Below are 21,773 nucleotides of genomic sequence, written 5' to 3'. Positions count from 1 at the left end.
AACATGCTAAAGTATGTCGTAATGTCGACTTTATAAAGTCATGATTTTAACAGATAAAAAGTCAAATTTTTAACATGCTAAAGTATGTTGTAATTTCGACTTTTTAAAGTCATGATTTTGACTGAGATAAAAAGTCAAAATTATAACATGCTAAAGTATGTCGTAATTTCGACTTTTTAAAGTCATGATTTTGACTGAGATAAAGTCAAAATTATAACATGCTAAAGTATGTCGTAATGTTGACTTTTTAAAGTCATGATTTTGACTGAGATAAAGTCAAAATTATAACATGCTAAAGTATGTCGTAATGTTGACTTTTTAAAGTCATGATTTTAACAGATAAAAAGTCAAAATTATAACATGCTAAAGTATGTCGTAATTTCGACTGGGATAAAAAGTCAAAATTATAACATGCTAAAGTATGTCGTAATTTCGACTTTATAAAGTCATGATTTTAACAGATAAAAAGTCAAATTTTTAACATGCTAAAGTATGTCGTAATTTCGACTTTATAAAGTCATGATTTTAACAGATAAAAAGTCAAATTTTTAACATGCTAAAGTATGTCGTAAATTCGACTTTTTAAAGTCATGATTTTGACTGAGATAAAGTCAAAATTATAACATGCTAAAGTATGTCGTAATGTTGACTTTTTAAAGTCATGATTTTGACTGAGATAAAGTTAAAATTATAACATGCTAATGTATGTCGTAATTTCGACCGAGATAAAAAGTCAAAATTATAACATGCTAAAGTATGTTGTAATTTCAACTGAGGTAAAGTAAAAATTTTAACATGCTAAAGTATGTCGTAATGTCGACTTTTTAAAGTCATGATTTTGACTGGGCTAAAAAGTCAAAATTATAACATGCTAAAGTATGTCGTAATGTTGACTTTTTAAAGTCATGATTTTAACAGATAAAAAGTCAAAATTGTAACATGCTAAAGTATGTCGTAATTTCGACTTTTTAAAGTCATGATTTTAACAGATAAAAAGTCAAATTTTTAACATGCTAAAGTATGTCGTAATTTCGACTTTATAAAGTCATGATTTTAACAGATAAAAAGTCAAAATTATAACATGCTAAAGTATGTCGTAATTTCGACTTTATAAAGTCATGATTTTAACAGATAAAAAGTCAAATTTTTAACATGCTAAAGTATGTCGTAATTTCGACTTTATAAAGTCATGATTTTAACAGATAAAAAGTCAAAATTATAACATGCTAAAGTATGTCGTAATTTCGACTTTATAAAGTCATGATTTTAACAGATAAAAAGTCAAATTTTTAACATGCTAAAGTATGTCGTAATTTCGACTTTATAAAGTCATGATTTTAACAGATAAAAAGTCAAAATTATAACATGCTAAAGTATGTCGTAATTTCGACTTTATAAAGTCATGATTTTAACAGATAAAAAGTCAAATTTTTAACATGCTAAAGTATGTCGTAATTTCGACTTTATAAAGTCATGATTTTAACAGATAAAAAGTCAAATTTTTAACATGCTAAAGTATGTCGTAATGTTGACTTTATAAAGTCATGATTTTAACAGATAAAAAGTCAAAATTATAACATGCTAAAGTATGTCGTAATGTCGACTTTATAAAGTCATGATTTTAACAGATAAAAAGTCAAATTTTTAACATGCTAAAGTATGTCGTAATGTTGACTTTATAAAGTCATGATTTTAACAGATAAAAAGTCAAAATTATAACATGCTAAAGTATGTCGTAATTTCGACTGGGATAAAAAGTCAAAATTATAACATGCTAAAGTATGTCGTAATTTCGACTTTATAAAGTCATGATTTTAACAGGTAAAAAGTCAAATTTTTAACATGCTAAAGTATGTCGTAATTTCGACTTTATAAAGTCATGATTTTAACAGATAAAAAGTCAAATTTTTAACATGCTAAAGTATGTCGTAAATTCGACTTTTTAAAGTCATGATTTTGACTGAGATAAAGTCAAAATTATAACATGCTAAAGTATGTCGTAATTTCGACTGGGATAAAAAGTCAAAATTATAACATGCTAAAGTATGTCGTAATGTCGACTTTATAAAGTCATGATTTTAACAGATAAAAAGTCAAATTTTTAACATGCTAAAGTATGTCGTAATTTCGACTTTTTAAAGTCATGATTTTGACTGAGATAAAGTCAAAATTATAACATGCTAAAGTATTTCGTAATGTTGACTTTTTAAAGTCATGATTTTGACTGAGATAAAGTCAAAATTATAACATGCTAAAGTATGTCGTAATGTTGACTTTATAAAGTCATGATTTTAACAGATAAAAAGTCAAAATTATAACATGCTAAAGTATGTCGTAATTTCGACTGGGATAAAAAGTCAAAATTATAACATGCTAAAGTATGTCGTAATTTCGACTTTATAAAGTCATGATTTTAACAGATAAAAAGTCAAATTTTTAACATGCTAAAGTATGTCGTAATGTCGACTTTATAAAGTCATGATTTTAACAGATAAAAAGTCAAATTTTTAACATGCTAAAGTATGTCGTAAATTCGACTTTTTAAAGTCATGATTTTGACTGAGATAAAGTCAAAATTATAACATGCTAAAGTATGTCGTAATGTTGACTTTTTAAAGTCATGATTTTGACTGAGATAAAGTCAAAATTATAACATGCTAATGTATGTCGTAATTTCGACCGAGATAAAAAGTCAAAATTATAACATGCTAAAGTATGTTGTAATTTCAACTGAGGTAAAGTAAAAATTTTAACATGCTAAAGTATGTCGTAATGTCGACTTTTTAAAGTCATGATTTTGACTGGGCTAAAAAGTCAAAATTATAACATGCTAAAGTATGTCGTAATTTCAACTGAGATAAAGTCAAAATTATAACATGCTAAAGTATGTCGTAATTTCGACTGGGATAAAAAGTCAAAATTATAACATGCTAAAGTATGTCGTAATTTCGACTTTATAAAGTCATGATTTTAACAGATAAAAAGTCAAATTTTTAACATGCTAAAGTATGTCGTAATTTCGACTTTATAAAGTCATGATTTTAACAGATAAAAAGTCAAATTTTTAACATGCTAAAGTATGTCGTAAATTCGACTTTTTAAAGTCATGATTTTGACTGAGATAAAGTCAAAATTATAACATGCTAAAGTATGTCGTAATGTTGACTTTTTAAAGTCATGATTTTGACTGAGATAAAGTCAAAATTATAACATGCTAATGTATGTCGTAATTTCGACCGAGATAAAAAGTCAAAATTATAACATGCTAAAGTATGTTGTAATTTCAACTGAGGTAAAGTAAAAATTTTAACATGCTAAAGTATGTCGTAATGTCGACTTTTTAAAGTCATGATTTTGACTGGGCTAAAAAGTCAAAATTATAACATGCTAAAGTATGTCATAATTTCAACTGAGATAAAGTCAAAATTATAACATGCTAAAGTATGTCGTAATTTCAACTGAGATAAAGTCAAAATTATAACATGCTAAAGTATGTCGTAATTTCAACTGAGATAAAGTCAAAATTATAACATGCTAAAGTATGTCGTAATGTCGACTGAGATAAAAAGTCAAAATTATAACATGCTAAAGTATGTCGTAATTTCGACTGGGATAAAAAGTCAAAATTATAACATGCTAAAGTATGTCGTAATTTCGACTTTATAAAGTCATGATTTTAACAGATAAAAAGTCAAATTTTTAACATGCTAAAGTATGTTGTAATTTCGACTTTTTAAAGTCATGATTTTGACTGAGATAAAAAGTCAAAATTATAACATGCTAAAGTATGTCGTAATGTCGACTGAGATAAAAAGTCAAAATTATAACATGCTAAAGTATGTCGTAATTTCGACTGGGATAAAAAGTCAAAATTATAACATGCTAAAGTATGTCGTAATTTCGACTTTTTAAAGTCATGATTTTGACTGAGATAAAAAGTCAAAATTATAACATGCTAAAGTATGTCGTAATTTCGACTTTTTAAAGTCATGATTTTGACTGAGATAAAGTCAAAATTATAACATGCTAAAGTATGTCGTAATGTTGACTTTATAAAGTCATGATTTTAACAGATAAAAAGTCAAATTTTTAACATGCTAAAGTATGTTGTGATTTCGACTTTTTAAAGTCATGATTTTGACTGAGATAAAAAGTCAAAATTATAACATGCTAAAGTATGTCGTAATTTCGACTTTTTAAAGTCATGATTTTGACTGAGATAAAGTCAAAATTATAACATGCTAAAGTATGTCGTAATGTTGACTTTATAAAGTCATGATTTTAACAGATAAAAAGTCAAAATTATAACATGCTAAAGTATGTCGTAATTTCGACTTTATAAAGTCATGATTTTAACAGATAAAAAGTCAAATTTTTAACATGCTAAAGTATGTCGTAATTTCGACTTTATAAAGTCATGATTTTAACAGATAAAAAGTCAAATTTTTAACATGCTAAAGTATGTCGTAAATTCGACTTTATAAAGTCATGATTTTAACAGATAAAAAGTCAAATTTTTAACATGCTAAAGTATGTCGTAATTTCGACTTTATAAAGTCATGATTTTAACAGATAAAAAGTCAAATTTTTAACATGCTAAAGTATGTCGTAAATTCGACTTTTTAAAGTCCTGATTTTGACTGAGATAAAGTCAAAATTATAACATGCTAAAGTATGTCGTAATTTCGACTGGGATAAAAAGTCAAAATTATAACATGCTAAAGTATGTCGTAATTTCGACTTTATAAAGTCATGATTTTAACAGATAAAAAGTCAAATTTTTAACATGCTAAAGTATGTCGTAATTTCGACTTTATAAAGTCATGATTTTAACAGATAAAAAGTCAAATTTTTAACATGCTAAAGTATGTCGTAAATTCGACTTTTTAAAGTCATGATTTTGACTGAGATAAAGTCAAAATTATAACATGCTAAAGTATGTCGTAATGTTGACTTTTTAAAGTCATGATTTTGACTGGGCTAAAAAGTCAAAATTATAACATGCTAATGTATGTCGTAATTTCGACCGAGATAAAAAGTCAAAATTATAACATGCTAAAGTATGTTGTAATTTCAACTGAGGTAAAGTAAAAATTTTAACATGCTAAAGTATGTCGTAATGTCGACTTTTTAAAGTCATGATTTTGACTGGGCTAAAAAGTCAAAATTATAACATGCTAAAGTATGTCGTAATTTCAACTGAGATAAAGTCAAAATTATAACATGCTAAAGTATGTCGTAATTTCAACTGAGATAAAGTCAAAATTATAACATGCTAAAGTATGTTGTAATTTCAACTGAGGTAAAGTAAAAATTTTAACATGCTAAAGTATGTCGTAATGTCGACTTTTTAAAGTCATGATTTTGACTGAGATAAAAAGTCAAAATTATAACATGCTAAAGTATGTCGTAATTTCGACTGGGATAAAAAGTCAAAATTATAACATGCTAAAGTATGTCGTAATTTCGACTTTATAAAGTCATGATTTTAACAGATAAAAAGTCAAATTTTTAACATGCTAAAGTATGTTGTAATTTCGACTTTTTAAAGTCATGATTTTGACTGAGATAAAAAGTCAAAATTATAACATGCTAAAGTATGTCGTAATGTCGACTGAGATAAAAAGTCAAAATTATAACATGCTAAAGTATGTCGTAATTTCGACTGGGATAAAAAGTCAAAATTATAACATGCTAAAGTATGTCGTAATTTCGACTTTTTAAAGTCATGATTTTGACTGAGATAAAGTCAAAATTATAACATGCTAAAGTATGTCGTAATGTTGACTTTATAAAGTCATGATTTTAACAGATAAAAAGTCAAATTTTTAACATGCTAAAGTATGTTGTGATTTCGACTTTTTAAAGTCATGATTTTGACTGAGATAAAAAGTCAAAATTATAACATGCTAAAGTATGTCGTAATTTCGACTTTTTAAAGTCATGATTTTGACTGAGATAAAGTCAAAATTATAACATGCTAAAGTATGTCGTAATGTTGACTTTATAAAGTCATGATTTTAACAGATAAAAAGTCAAAATTATAACATGCTAAAGTATGTCGTAATTTCGACTTTATAAAGTCATGATTTTAACAGATAAAAAGTCAAATTTTTAACATGCTAAAGTATGTCGTAATTTCGACTTTATAAAGTCATGATTTTAACAGATAAAAAGTCAAATTTTTAACATGCTAAAGTATGTCGTAAATTCGACTTTATAAAGTCATGATTTTAACAGATAAAAAGTCAAATTTTTAACATGCTAAAGTATGTCGTAATTTCGACTTTATAAAGTCATGATTTTAACAGATAAAAAGTCAAATTTTTAACATGCTAAAGTATGTCGTAAATTCGACTTTTTAAAGTCCTGATTTTGACTGAGATAAAGTCAAAATTATAACATGCTAAAGTATGTCGTAATTTCGACTGGGATAAAAAGTCAAAATTATAACATGCTAAAGTATGTCGTAATTTCGACTTTATAAAGTCATGATTTTAACAGATAAAAAGTCAAATTTTTAACATGCTAAAGTATGTCGTAATTTCGACTTTATAAAGTCATGATTTTAACAGATAAAAAGTCAAATTTTTAACATGCTAAAGTATGTCGTAAATTCGACTTTTTAAAGTCATGATTTTGACTGAGATAAAGTCAAAATTATAACATGCTAAAGTATGTCGTAATGTTGACTTTTTAAAGTCATGATTTTGACTGGGCTAAAAAGTCAAAATTATAACATGCTAATGTATGTCGTAATTTCGACCGAGATAAAAAGTCAAAATTATAACATGCTAAAGTATGTTGTAATTTCAACTGAGGTAAAGTAAAAATTTTAACATGCTAAAGTATGTCGTAATGTCGACTTTTTAAAGTCATGATTTTGACTGGGCTAAAAAGTCAAAATTATAACATGCTAAAGTATGTCGTAATTTCGACTTTTTAAAGTCATGATTTTGACTGAGATAAAAAGTCAAAATTATAACATGCTAAAGTATGTCGTAATTTCGACTTTTTAAAGTCATGATTTTGACTGAGATAAAGTCAAAATTATAACATGCTAAAGTATGTCGTAATGTTGACTTTTTAAAGTCATGATTTTGACTGAGATAAAGTCAAAATTATAACATGCTAAAGTATGTCGTAATTTCGACTTTTTAAAGTCATGATTTTGACTGAGATAAAAAGTCAAAATTATAACATGCTAAAGTATGTCGTAATTTCGACTTTTTAAAGTCATGATTTTGACTGAGATAAAGTCAAAATTATAACATGCTAAAGTATGTCGTAATGTTGACTTTTTAAAGTCATGATTTTAACAGATAAAAAGTCAAAATTATAACATGCTAAAGTATGTCGTAATTTCGACTTTATAAAGTCATGATTTTAACAGATAAAAAGTCAAATTTTTAACATGCTAAAGTATGTCGTAATTTCGACTTTATAAAGTCATGATTTTAACAGATAAAAAGTCAAAATTATAACATGCTAAAGTATGTCGTAATTTCGACTTTATAAAGTCATGATTTTAACAGATAAAAAGTCAAATTTTTAACATGCTAAAGTATGTCGTAATTTCGACTTTATAAAGTCATGATTTTAACAGATAAAAAGTCAAATTTTTAACATGCTAAAGTATGTCGTAAATTCGACTTTTTAAAGTCATGATTTTGACTGAGATAAAGTCAAAATTATAACATGCTAAAGTATGTCGTAATGTCGACTTTATAAAGTCATGATTTTAACAGATAAAAAGTCAAATTTTTAACATGCTAAAGTATGTCGTAATGTTGACTTTATAAAGTCATGATTTTAACAGATAAAAAGTCAAAATTATAACATGCTAAAGTATGTCGTAATGTCGACTTTATAAAGTCATGATTTTAACAGATAAAAAGTCAAATTTTTAACATGCTAAAGTATGTCGTAATTTCGACTGGGATAAAAAGTCAAAATTATAACATGCTAAAGTATGTCGTAATTTCGACTTTATAAAGTCATGATTTTAACAGGTAAAAAGTCAAATTTTTAACATGCTAAAGTATGTCGTAATTTCGACTTTATAAAGTCATGATTTTAACAGATAAAAAGTCAAATTTTTAACATGCTAAAGTATGTCGTAAATTCGACTTTTTAAAGTCATGATTTTGACTGAGATAAAGTCAAAATTATAACATGCTAAAGTATGTCGTAATTTCGACTGGGATAAAAAGTCAAAATTATAACATGCTAAAGTATGTCGTAATGTCGACTTTATAAAGTCATGATTTTAACAGATAAAAAGTCAAATTTTTAACATGCTAAAGTATGTTGTAATTTCGACTTTTTAAAGTCATGATTTTGACTGAGATAAAAAGTCAAAATTATAACATGCTAAAGTATGTCGTAATTTCGACTTTTTAAAGTCATGATTTTGACTGAGATAAAGTCAAAATTATAACATGCTAAAGTATGTCGTAATGTTGACTTTATAAAGTCATGATTTTAACAGATAAAAAGTCAAAATTATAACATGCTAAAGTATGTCGTAATTTCGACTGGGATAAAAAGTCAAAATTATAACATGCTAAAGTATGTCGTAATTTCGACTTTATAAAGTCATGATTTTAACAGATAAAAAGTCAAATTTTTAACATGCTAAAGTATGTCGTAATTTCGACTTTATAAAGTCATGATTTTAACAGATAAAAAGTCAAATTTTTAACATGCTAAAGTATGTCGTAAATTCGACTTTTTAAAGTCATGATTTTGACTGAGATAAAGTCAAAATTATAACATGCTAAAGTATGTCGTAATGTTGACTTTTTAAAGTCATGATTTTGACTGAGATAAAGTCAAAATTATAACATGCTAATGTATGTCGTAATTTCGACCGAGATAAAAAGTCAAAATTATAACATGCTAAAGTATGTTGTAATTTCAACTGAGGTAAAGTAAAAATTTTAACATGCTAAAGTATGTCGTAATGTCGACTTTTTAAAGTCATGATTTTGACTGGGCTAAAAAGTCAAAATTATAACATGCTAAAGTATGTCGTAATTTCAACTGAGATAAAGTCAAAATTATAACATGCTAAAGTATGTCGTAATTTCGACTGGGATAAAAAGTCAAAATTATAACATGCTAAAGTATGTCGTAATTTCGACTTTATAAAGTCATGATTTTAACAGATAAAAAGTCAAATTTTTAACATGCTAAAGTATGTCGTAATTTCGACTTTATAAAGTCATGATTTTAACAGATAAAAAGTCAAATTTTTAACATGCTAAAGTATGTCGTAAATTCGACTTTTTAAAGTCATGATTTTGACTGAGATAAAGTCAAAATTATAACATGCTAAAGTATGTCGTAATGTTGACTTTTTAAAGTCATGATTTTGACTGAGATAAAGTCAAAATTATAACATGCTAATGTATGTCGTAATTTCGACCGAGATAAAAAGTCAAAATTATAACATGCTAAAGTATGTTGTAATTTCAACTGAGGTAAAGTAAAAATTTTAACATGCTAAAGTATGTCGTAATGTCGACTTTTTAAAGTCATGATTTTGACTGGGCTAAAAAGTCAAAATTATAACATGCTAAAGTATGTCGTAATTTCAACTGAGATAAAGTCAAAATTATAACATGCTAAAGTATGTCGTAATTTCAACTGAGATAAAGTCAAAATTATAACATGCTAAAGTATGTCGTAATGTTGACTTTTTAAAGTCATGATTTTGACTGAGATAAAGTTAAAATTATAACATGCTAAAGTATGTCGTAATGTCGACTGAGATAAAAAGTCAAAATTATAACATGCTAAAGTATGTCGTAATTTCGACTGGGATAAAAAGTCAAAATTATAACATGCTAAAGTATGTCGTAATTTCGACTTTATAAAGTCATGATTTTAACAGATAAAAAGTCAAATTTTTAACATGCTAAAGTATGTTGTAATTTCGACTTTTTAAAGTCATGATTTTGACTGAGATAAAAAGTCAAAATTATAACATGCTAAAGTATGTCGTAATTTCGACTTTTTAAAGTCATGATTTTGACTGAGATAAAGTCAAAATTATAACATGCTAAAGTATGTCGTAATGTTGACTTTATAAAGTCATGATTTTAACAGATAAAAAGTCAAAATTATAACATGCTAAAGTATGTCGTAATTTCGACTTTATAAAGTCATGATTTTAACAGATAAAAAGTCAAATTTTTAACATGCTAAAGTATGTCGTAAATTCGACTTTTTAAAGTCATGATTTTGACTGAGATAAAGTCAAAATTATAACATGCTAAAGTATGTCGTAATTTCGACTGGGATAAAAAGTCAAAATTATAACATGCTAAAGTATGTCGTAATGTCGACTTTATAAAGTCATGATTTTAACAGATAAAAAGTCAAATTTTTAACATGCTAAAGTATGTTGTAATTTCGACTTTTTAAAGTCATGATTTTGACTGAGATAAAAAGTCAAAATTATAACATGCTAAAGTATGTCGTAATTTCGACTTTTTAAAGTCATGATTTTGACTGAGATAAAGTCAAAATTATAACATGCTAAAGTATGTCGTAATGTTGACTTTTTAAAGTCATGATTTTGACTGAGATAAAGTCAAAATTATAACATGCTAAAGTATGTCGTAATGTTGACTTTATAAAGTCATGATTTTAACAGATAAAAAGTCAAAATTATAACATGCTAAAGTATGTCGTAATTTCGACTGGGATAAAAAGTCAAAATTATAACATGCTAAAGTATGTCGTAATTTCGACTTTATAAAGTCATGATTTTAACAGATAAAAAGTCAAATTTTTAACATGCTAAAGTATGTCGTAATTTCGACTTTATAAAGTCATGATTTTAACAGATAAAAAGTCAAATTTTTAACATGCTAAAGTATGTCGTAAATTCGACTTTTTAAAGTCATGATTTTGACTGAGATAAAGTCAAAATTATAACATGCTAAAGTATGTCGTAATGTTGACTTTTTAAAGTCATGATTTTGACTGAGATAAAGTCAAAATTATAACATGCTAATGTATGTCGTAATTTCGACCGAGATAAAAAGTCAAAATTATAACATGCTAAAGTATGTCGTAATTTCGACTTTATAAAGTCATGATTTTAACAGATAAAAAGTCAAATTTTTAACATGCTAAAGTATGTCGTAAATTCGACTTTTTAAAGTCATGATTTTGACTGAGATAAAGTCAAAATTATAACATGCTAAAGTATGTCGTAATGTTGACTTTTTAAAGTCATGATTTTGACTGAGATAAAGTCAAAATTATAACATGCTAATGTATGTCGTAATTTCGACCGAGATAAAAAGTCAAAATTTTAACATGCTAAAGTATGTCGTAATGTCGACTTTTTAAAGTCATGATTTTGACTGAGATAAAGTCAAAATTATAACATGCTAATGTATGTCGTAATTTCGACCGAGATAAAAAGTCAAAATTTTAACATGCTAAAGTATGTCGTAATTTCAACTGAGATAAAGTCAAAATTATAACATGCTAAAGTATGTCGTAATTTCAACTGAGATAAAGTCAAAATTATAACATGCTAAAGTATGTCGTAATGTTGACTTTTTAAAGTCATGATTTTGACTGAGATAAAGTCAAAATTATAACATGCTAATGTATGTCGTAATTTCGACCGAGATAAAAAGTCAAAATTTTAACATGCTAAAGTATGTCGTAATTTCAACTGAGATAAAGTCAAAATTATAACATGCTAAAGTATGTCGTAATGTTGACTTTTTAAAGTCATGATTTTGACTGAGATAAAGTTAAAATTATAACATGCTAAAGTATGTCGTAATGTCGACTTTATAAAGTCATGATTTTAACAGATAAAAAGTCAAAATTATAACATGCTAAAGTATGTCGTAATTTCGACTGGGATAAAAAGTCAAAATTATAACATGCTAAAGTATGTCGTAATTTCGACTTTATAAAGTCATGATTTTGACTGGGCTAAAAAGTCAAAATTATAACATGCTAAAGTATGTCGTAATGTGGACTTTATAATGTCATGATTTTAACAGATAAAAAGTCAAATTTATAACATGCTAAAGTATGTCGTAAATTCGACTTTTTAAAGTCATGATTTTGACTGAGATAAAGTCAAAATTATAACATGCTAAAGTATGTCGTAATGTTGACTTTTTAAAGTCATGATTTTGACTGAGATAAAGTTAAAATTATAACATGCTAATGTATGTCGTAATTTCGACCGAGATAAAAAGTCAAAATTATAACATGCTAAAGTATGTTGTAATTTCAACTGAGGTAAAGTCAAAATTATAACATGCTAAAGTATGTCGTAATGTCGACTTTTTAAAGTCATGATTTTGACTGGGCTAAAAAGTCAAAATTATAACATGCTAAAGTATGTCGTAATTTCAACTGAGATAAAGTCAAAATTATAACATGCTAAAGTATGTCGTAATTTCAACTGAGATAAAGTCAAAATTATAACATGCTAAAGTATGTCGTAATTTCAACTGAGATAAAGTGAAAATTATAACATGCTAAAGTATGTCGTAATGTTGACTTTTTAAAGTCATGATTTTGACTGAGATAAAGTTAAAATTATAACATGCTAAAGTATGTCGTAATGTCGACTTTATAAAGTCATGATTTTAACAGATAAAAAGTCAAAATTATAACATGCTAAAGTATGTCGTAATTTCGACTGGGATAAAAAGTCAAAATTATAACATGCTAAAGTATGTCGTAATTTCGACTTTTTAAAGTCATGATTTTGACTGGGATAAAAAGTCAAAATTATAACATGCTAAAGTATGTCGTAATTTCGACTGAGATAAAAAGTCAAAATTATAACATGCTAAAGTATGTCGTAATGTCGACTTTATAATGTCATGATTTTAACAGATAAAAAGTCAAATTTTTAACATGCTAAAGTATGTTGTAATTTCGACTTTATAAAGTCATGATTTTAACAGATAAAAAGTCAAAATTATAACATGCTAAAGTATGTCGTAATTTCGACTGGGATAAAAAGTCAAAATTATAACATGCTAAAGTATGTCGTAATTTCGACTTTATAAAGTCATGATTTTGACTGGGATAAAAAGTCAAAATTATAACATGCTAAAGTATGTCGTAATGTCGACTTTATAATGTCATGATTTTAACAGATAAAAAGTCAAATTTTTAACATGCTAAAGTATGTTGTAATTTCGACTTTTTAAAGTCATGATTTTGACTGAGATAAAAAGTCAAAATTATAACATGCTAAAGTATGTCGTAATTTCGACTGGGATAAAAAGTCAAAATTATAACATGCTAAAGTATGTCGTAATTTCGACTTTTTAAAGTCATGATTTTGACTGGGATAAAAAGTCAAAATTATAACATGCTAAAGTATGTCGTAATTTCGACTGAGATAAAAAGTCAAAATTATAACATGCTAAAGTATGTCGTAATGTCGACTTTATAATGTCATGATTTTAACAGATAAAAAGTCAAATTTTTAACATGCTAAAGTATGTTGTAATTTCGACTTTATAAAGTCATGATTTTAACAGATAAAAAGTCAAAATTATAACATGCTAAAGTATGTCGTAATTTCGACTTTATAAAGTCATGATTTTGACTGGGATAAAAAGTCAAAATTATAACATGCTAAAGTATGTCGTAATGTCGACTTTATAATGTCATGATTTTAACAGATAAAAAGTCAAATTTTTAACATGCTAAAGTATGTTGTAATTTCGACTTTTTAAAGTCATGATTTTGACTGAGATAAAAAGTCAAAATTATAACATGCTAAAGTATGTCGTAATTTCGACTTTATAAAGTCATGATTTTGACTGGGATAAAAAGTCAAAATTATAACATGCTAAAGTATGTCGTAATGTTGACTTTTTAAAGTCATGATTTTGACTGAGATAAAGTTAAAATTATAACATGCTAATGTATGTCGTAATTTCGACCGAGATAAAAAGTCAAAATTATAACATGCTAAAGTATGTTGTAATTTCAACTGAGGTAAAGTAAAAATTTTAACATGCTAAAGTATGTCGTAATGTCGACTTTTTAAAGTCATGATTTTGACTGGGCTAAAAAGTCAAAATTATAACATGCTAAAGTATGTCGTAATTTCAACTGAGATAAAGTCAAAATTATAACATGCTAAAGTATGTCGTAATTTCAACTGAGATAAAGTCAAAATTATAACATGCTATGTCGTAATGTTGACTTTTTAAAGTCATGATTTTGACTGAGATAAAGTTAAAATTATAACATGCTAAAGTATGTCGTAATGTTGACTTTTTAAAGTCATGATTTTGACTGAGATAAAGTTAAAATTATAACATGCTAAAGTATGTCGTAATGTTGACTTTTTAAAGTCATGATTTTGACTGGGATAAAAAGTCAAAATTATAACATGCTAAAGTATGTCGTAATTTCGACTGAGATAAAAAGTCAAAATTATAACATGCTAAAGTATGTCGTAATGTTGACTTTTTAAAGTCATGATTTTGACTGAGATAAAGTTAAAATTATAACATGCTAATGTATGTCGTAATTTCGACCGAGATAAAAAGTCAAAATTATAACATGCTAAAGTATGTCGTAATTTCAACTGAGATAAAGTCAAAATTATAACATGCTAAAGTATGTCGTAATTTCAACTGAGATAAAGTCAAAATTATAACATGCTAAAGTATGTCGTAATGTTGACTTTTTAAAGTCATGATTTTGACTGGGCTAAAAAGTCAAAATTATAACATGCTAAAGTATGTCGTAATTTCAACTGAGATAAAGTCAAAATTATAACATGCTAAAGTATGTCGTAATGTTGACTTTTTAAAGTCATGATTTTGACTGAGATAAAGTTAAAATTATAACATGCTAAAGTATGTCGTAATGTCGACTTTATAATGTCATGATTTTAACAGATAAAAAGTCAAATTTTTAACATGCTAAAGTATGTTGTAATTTCGACTTTTTAAAGTCATGATTTTGACTGAGATAAAAAGTCAAAATTATAACATGCTAAAGTATGTCGTAAATTCGACTTTTTAAAGTCATGATTTTGACTGAGATAAAGTCAAAATTATAACATGCTAAAGTATGTCGTAATTTCGACTGAGATAAAAAGTCAAAATTATAACATGCTAAAGTATGTCGTAATTTCGACTGAGATAAAGTCAAAATTATAACATGCTAAAGTATGTCGTAATGTTGACTTTTTAAAGTCATGATTTTGACTGAGATAAAGTTAAGATTTTAAAGTTTAAATTCATGATTTTGACTGAGATAAAAAGTCAAAATTATAACATGCTAAAGTATGTCGTAATTTCGACTGAGATAAAGTCAAAATTATAACATGCTAAAGTATGTCGTAATTTCGACTGAGATAAAGTCAAAATTATAACATGCTAAAGTATGTCGTAATTTCGACTGAGATAAAGTCAAAATTATAACATGCTAAAGTATGTCGTAATTTCGACTGAGATAAAGTCAAAATTATAACATGCTAAAGTATGTCGTAAATTCGACTGAGATAAAGTCAAAATTATAACATGCTAAAGTATGTCATAATTTCGACTGAGATAAAGTCAAAATTATAACATGCTAAAGTATGTCGTAATTTCGACTGAGATAAAGTCAAAATTATAACATGCTAAAGTATGTCGTAAATTCGACTTTTTAAAGTCATGATTTTGACTGAGATAAAGTCAAAATTATAACATGCTAAAGCATGTCGTAATGTCGACTGAGATAAAGTCATGATTTTGACTGAGATAAAGTTAAAATTATAACATGCTAAAGTATGTCGTAATGTTGACTTTTTAAAGTCATGATTTTGACTGGGATAAAAAGTCAAAATTATAACATGCTAAAGTATGTCGTAATTTCGACTGAGATAAAAAGTCAAAATTATAACATGCTAAAGTATGTCGTAATGTCGACTTTATAATGTCATGATTTTAACAGATAAAAAGTCAAATTTTTAACATGCTAAAGTATGTCGTAATGTTGACTTTTTAAAGTCATGATTTTGACTGAGATAAAGTTAAAATTATAACATGCTAAAGTATGTCGTAATTTCGACTGAGGTAAAGTAAAAATTTTAACATGCTAAAGTATGTCGTAATTTCGACTGAGGTAAAGTAAAAATTTTAACATGCTAAAGTATGTCGTAATTTCGACTGTTTAAATTCATGATTTTGACTGAGATAAAAAGTCAAAATTATAACATGCTAAAGTATGTCGTAATTTCGACTTTTTAAAGTCATGATTTTGACTGAGATAAAAAGTCAAAATTATAACATGCTAAAGTATGTCGTAATTTCGACTGAGATAAAGTCAAAATTATAACATGCTAAAGTATGTCGTAATTTCGACTGAGATAAAGTCAAAATTATAACATGCTAAAGTATGTCGTAAATTCGACTGAGATAAAGTCAAAATTATAACATGCTAAAGTATGTCGTAATTTCGACTGAGATAAAGTCAAAATTATAACATGCTAAAGTATGTCGTAATTTCGACTGAGATAAAGTCAAATTTTTAACATGCTAAAGTATGTCGTAATTTCGACTGTTTAAATTCATGATTTTGACTGAGATAAAAAGTCAAAATTATAACATGCTAAAGTATGTCGTAAATTCGACTTTTTAAAGTCATGATTTTGACTGAGATAAAGTCAAAATTATAACATGCTAAAGTATGTCGTAATTTCGACTGAGATAAAAAGTCAAAATTATAACATGCTAAAGTATGTCGTAATTTCGACTGAGATAAAGTCAAAATTATAACATGCTAAAGTATGTCGTAATGTTGACTTTTTAAAGTCATGATTTTGACTGAGATAAAAAGTCAAAATTATAACATGCTAAAGTATGTCGTAATTTCGACTGAGATAAAGTCAAAATTATAACATGCTAAAGTATGTCGTAATTTCGACTGAGATAAAGTTAAAATTATAACATGCTAAAGTATGTCGTAATTTCGACCGAGATAAAAAGTAAAAATTATAACATGCTAAAGTATGTCGTAATTTCGACTGTTTAAATTCATGATTTTGACTGAGATAAAAAGTCAAAATTATAACATGCTAAAGTATGTCGTAATTTCGACTTTTTAAAGTCATGATTTTGACTGAGATAAAAAGTCAAAATTATAACATGCTAAAGTATGTCGTAATTTCGACTGAGATAAAGTCAAAATTATAACATGCTAAAGTATGTCGTAAATTCGACTGAGATAAAGTCAAAATTATAACATGCTAAAGTATGTCGTAATTTCGACTGAGATAAAGTCAAAATTATAACATGCTAAAGTATGTCGTAATTTCGACTGAGATAAAGTCAAAATTATAACATGCTAAAGTATGTCGTAATTTCGACTGAGATAAAGTCAAAATTATAACATGCTAAAGTATGTCGTAATTTCGACTGAGATAAAGTCAAAATTATAACATGCTAAAGTATGTCGTAATGTTGACTTTTTAAAGTCATGATTTTGACTGAGATAAAAAGTCAAAATTATAACATGCTAAAGTATGTCGTAATTTCGACTGAGATAAAGTCAAAATTATAACATGCTAAAGTATGTCGTAATTTCGACTGAGATAAAGTTAAAATTATAACATGCTAAAGTATGTCGTAATTTCGACCGAGATAAAAAGTAAAAATTATAACATGCTAAAGTATGTCGTAATTTCGACTGTTTAAATTCATGATTTTGACTGAGATAAAAAGTCAAAATTATAACATGCTAAAGTATGTCGTAATTTCGACTTTTTAAAGTCATGATTTTGACTGAGATAAAAAGTCAAAATTATAACATGCTAAAGTATGTCGTAATTTCGACTGAGATAAAGTCAAAATTATAACATGCTAAAGTATGTCGTAAATTCGACTGAGATAAAGTCAAAATTATAACATGCTAAAGTATGTCGTAATTTCGACTGAGATAAAGTCAAAATTATAACATGCTAAAGTATGTCGTAATTTCGACTGAGATAAAGTCAAAATTATAACATGCTAAAGTATGTCGTAATTTCGACTGAGATAAAGTCAAAATTATAACATGCTAAAGTATGTCGTAAATTCGACTGAGATAAAGTCAAAATTATAACATGCTAAAGTATGTCGTAATTTCGACTGAGATAAAGTCAAAATTATAACATGCTAAAGTATGTCGTATTGTTGACTTTTTAAAGTCATGATTTTGACTGAGATAAAGTCAAAATTATAACATGCTAAAGTATGTCGTAATTTCGACTTTTTAAAGTCATGATTTTGACTGGGATAAAAAGTCAAAATTATAACATGCTAAAGTATGTCGTAATTTCGACTGAGATAAAAAGTCAAAATTATAACATGCTAAAGTATGTCGTAATGTCGACTTTAATTAATTCGGACTTCACTCATAAAAATGTTTCTAAATTTGGATGTCACAATTTTTTATATATATATATAATAAATAAAGTTTTGCTTTTAAGAGAAATGTTCATCATTTTTAATTTTTGATTTTTTTTTCTAAAATGTTGAATCCGTACATTACATTCAATGTTTGCTCACTGAAAAAAAAAAAATACTTCGCGTTTGCTCATTTAATAAATATGTTCATCCAAATAAGTTTTTTCCCCAAAAATGTGTAATTTGTTCTGTACATTATCTCTTTTTAATCACTGTAACTTTTGCTTTTATTTTGTTTTCATTTTAGAGTTTTTTTTTCATTTGGTTGTAATGTTAAGGTTATTTCTTTTTAAATTTTGCTTTTATTTAAAAGCATTTTTTTTTATTTTTGTTATATATATATATATATATATATATATATATATATATATATACACACATACATACATACATACATATATATATTTTCCATAATGAGGCTTTAGGATTACAGTAATGTAGAATAATTTATATTTATATATATTTTGGATGAATGTGAAGATTTATATGAACAAATGTAAAATTTGGAACAATTCTCAACTTTGAATATATATATACACATACATATACATATACATAAAAAAGTCATTTGTGTGTGTATATACAGTATATATATATATATATATATATATATATATATATATATATATATATATATATATATATTTTTTTTTTTTTTTTTTTTTTTTAAATAATCATTATATATTTTGTTTCTTTTTTTTTTTTTTACAATATACGATAAACCAAAAGACTTTTTTTCTCATTTGATTTTAGGTGAAATATGAATTTTTTTTTTTTTTTTGGTGAGATTTCCTGTTAAAACACAACTGAAGTTATTCATTCATTCATTCATTCAAAAAGAAAAAAAACATGCATCTGGGCTCCAGTCCACCATCAGTTTGTATTTCTCATCGTTCAGGAGCTCAAACACATCATGAAATGAGACTCAAGAATTTAATGAGCTTTAAATCTCTAAACTCGTGACCTCTAGCCTCATCGGCTTCATTCGGGACGTCCGCTTCCAGCCGTTACCTCATCTCCGTATCACTGATTGGGCTAATGAAGCCGTGTGATTGGCTCCGGTGTAATGAGAGGCGATTGGGTGCCGGCGCTGGCATTTGTCACAGCATCAAACAGCAGAAATGTCAGAGCGATAACGCCACTCAACACTCGTTCATTCTGAGAGCCGCTCATCCGTAACCTTTAGCTGCGGACGGATCGACCGGCTTCATTAGCGTCTGACTCTGAGCTCCTGTAATGAGTCCAGCAGTCACTTCATGTATTTATGGAGCAGATGATCTTTGATATGCTAATTTAAACACACGCTAATGGCTCTCCGTCACACCGGACGCACCATTATCCCAGAAGATGATCTGAGGAGACGTCTCAATCAAGACATCAGTTTTATCAGATGCTCTGAGCTCAGATTAATGCACTAAACAAACCAAACCAAACCAAACCAGCAGCTGTTTTCACTCGTATTATTACTCTGAGACTAGATTTCTGAATGCTACTCCTCCGAGAGCTTTCAAACTAGAAGCACCAAACTCAGCCCAGCTCTTCAGACTGATCTCACTTAGTGTGTTTTATCTTTTCAGACTGATCTGACTTTTAGTTTTTATAAAATTGAAGATTAAAACTCATCAAAATCCCATAGACTTACATTGACTAAATGTTCAACTGAGCCAACACTATTCAAACACCAACTGTCAAAATTCAAACTCCAACTGTCAAAATTCAAATTTAAGCAAACATGCTAGTAACTTGATAATCATGTTAGAAATATGCTAGGAACGTCAATCACGCTAGCAACAATTTGCTAGTCATGCTAGAAACATGTTAGAAACATGCTAGCAACTTCTCAGTCATGCTAATGTCATGTCATGGTAGTAACTTGCTAATAATGCTAGAAACATGCTAGCAACTTGCTGGTCATGCTAGCAACATGCTAGTAACTTGCTAATCATGTTAAAAACATGTTAGAAACATGCTTGCAATTTGCTAGTAGCATGCTAGTAACTTGTGAGTCATGCTAATATCATGGTAGTAACTTGCTAATAATGCTAGAAACATGCTCCTTTAAAAATATAATTATATCTAAATTTAAATATAAAAAAAATATATTTTATTTAAATAAAAACAACAATTTAAACATTTTGAAAATACAAATACACAAAGAGTTTTTGTTTATATATATATTTATATTAATTGATTAATTACTCAACAACGTGAAAATATCACTGATATAAGTGTTAAAATATTGGAGGCAGAAGTAAAATGGTGCTATTTGGTGGTTTAAAATGCTGTAAAATGTTTACAAGTATTTTTTAAATCAACATGATTAAAGTAGAAATGGAAAAATACATATTCGCATGTAAAAAAAAAAGAGCTCACATTGTTTCAATAACATTTACACACTGCCTCCGAAACTTTATCCATCACAAAAAAAATTTACAGATTGGGTTTGTGTTTTCCTGATGTGATTGCGCTGATGGCTTGGGCCCGCCATCGCTGCTTGCAGCTATATTTTTTATGTGTTTTTCACATCCGCAGGAAGCATTTTGAGAGTTGTTTTGACAATTCAGAGCTATAGTGACGTTCTGCGCATCACAAATTTTGAGGAATAGGAAAAATGCATACGAAAATTAAATTCGGACTTTAAGACCGAAATTATTCAATATTGTTCAGTATTTTAGGGCAGCAAGATGACGATCTTATTGGGGACACAAAAGGCACTGAATACCACTGACGGCCCATAAAAACAAATAAAAGTACCAACAAACCTTGATCAGAGACTCGGTCCACACATGAACTAGTTAGACAGATCCAGTTCCCGGTTTTCCCAGGAGAAGATGCAGGTGTGCCGAAGACGTCATGGGAATACTGAGACCTAAAAGTGGAATAAGGAGCATTTGTGAGGAATGTGCACGTCTGCAAACTGGGCTAAAGCAGACACTGAAGAGTGGTTTCCAGCATTAAAGATGGAAATCAGATCCTGCGGGTCTAAATAGGATTAAAGTAATTTGACTAAGTGATGGAATGATCTCATCACATCCATGAACCCAATCATAAACACACATGCGCTTCTTTATCATCATTACTGTACGCTTTCAATGTGACCGCAGCAATACGCTATTAATGCACATGACTTTCAAAGGCAATCTCAATAACTAGGGCTTTTAGTTTAGAACGGGTTAATCCTGCTTTTAATGTCGGCAGAGGAACATCGCACATTTAGAAGCGGGGTCAGCCAGACTTTCAATGTCAAATTGGGATGGAAAAGTTGTGAGGAAAGGCAAAATATTGAGATGTAAACTCAGAATTATTATTATTTTT

Source organism: Garra rufa, chromosome 25 (assembly GCF_049309525.1).
Source record: "Garra rufa chromosome 25, GarRuf1.0, whole genome shotgun sequence".
In the NCBI taxonomy this organism is placed as follows: domain Eukaryota; kingdom Metazoa; phylum Chordata; class Actinopteri; order Cypriniformes; family Cyprinidae; genus Garra; species Garra rufa.
Note: the sequence above shows the minus strand (reverse complement) of the source record.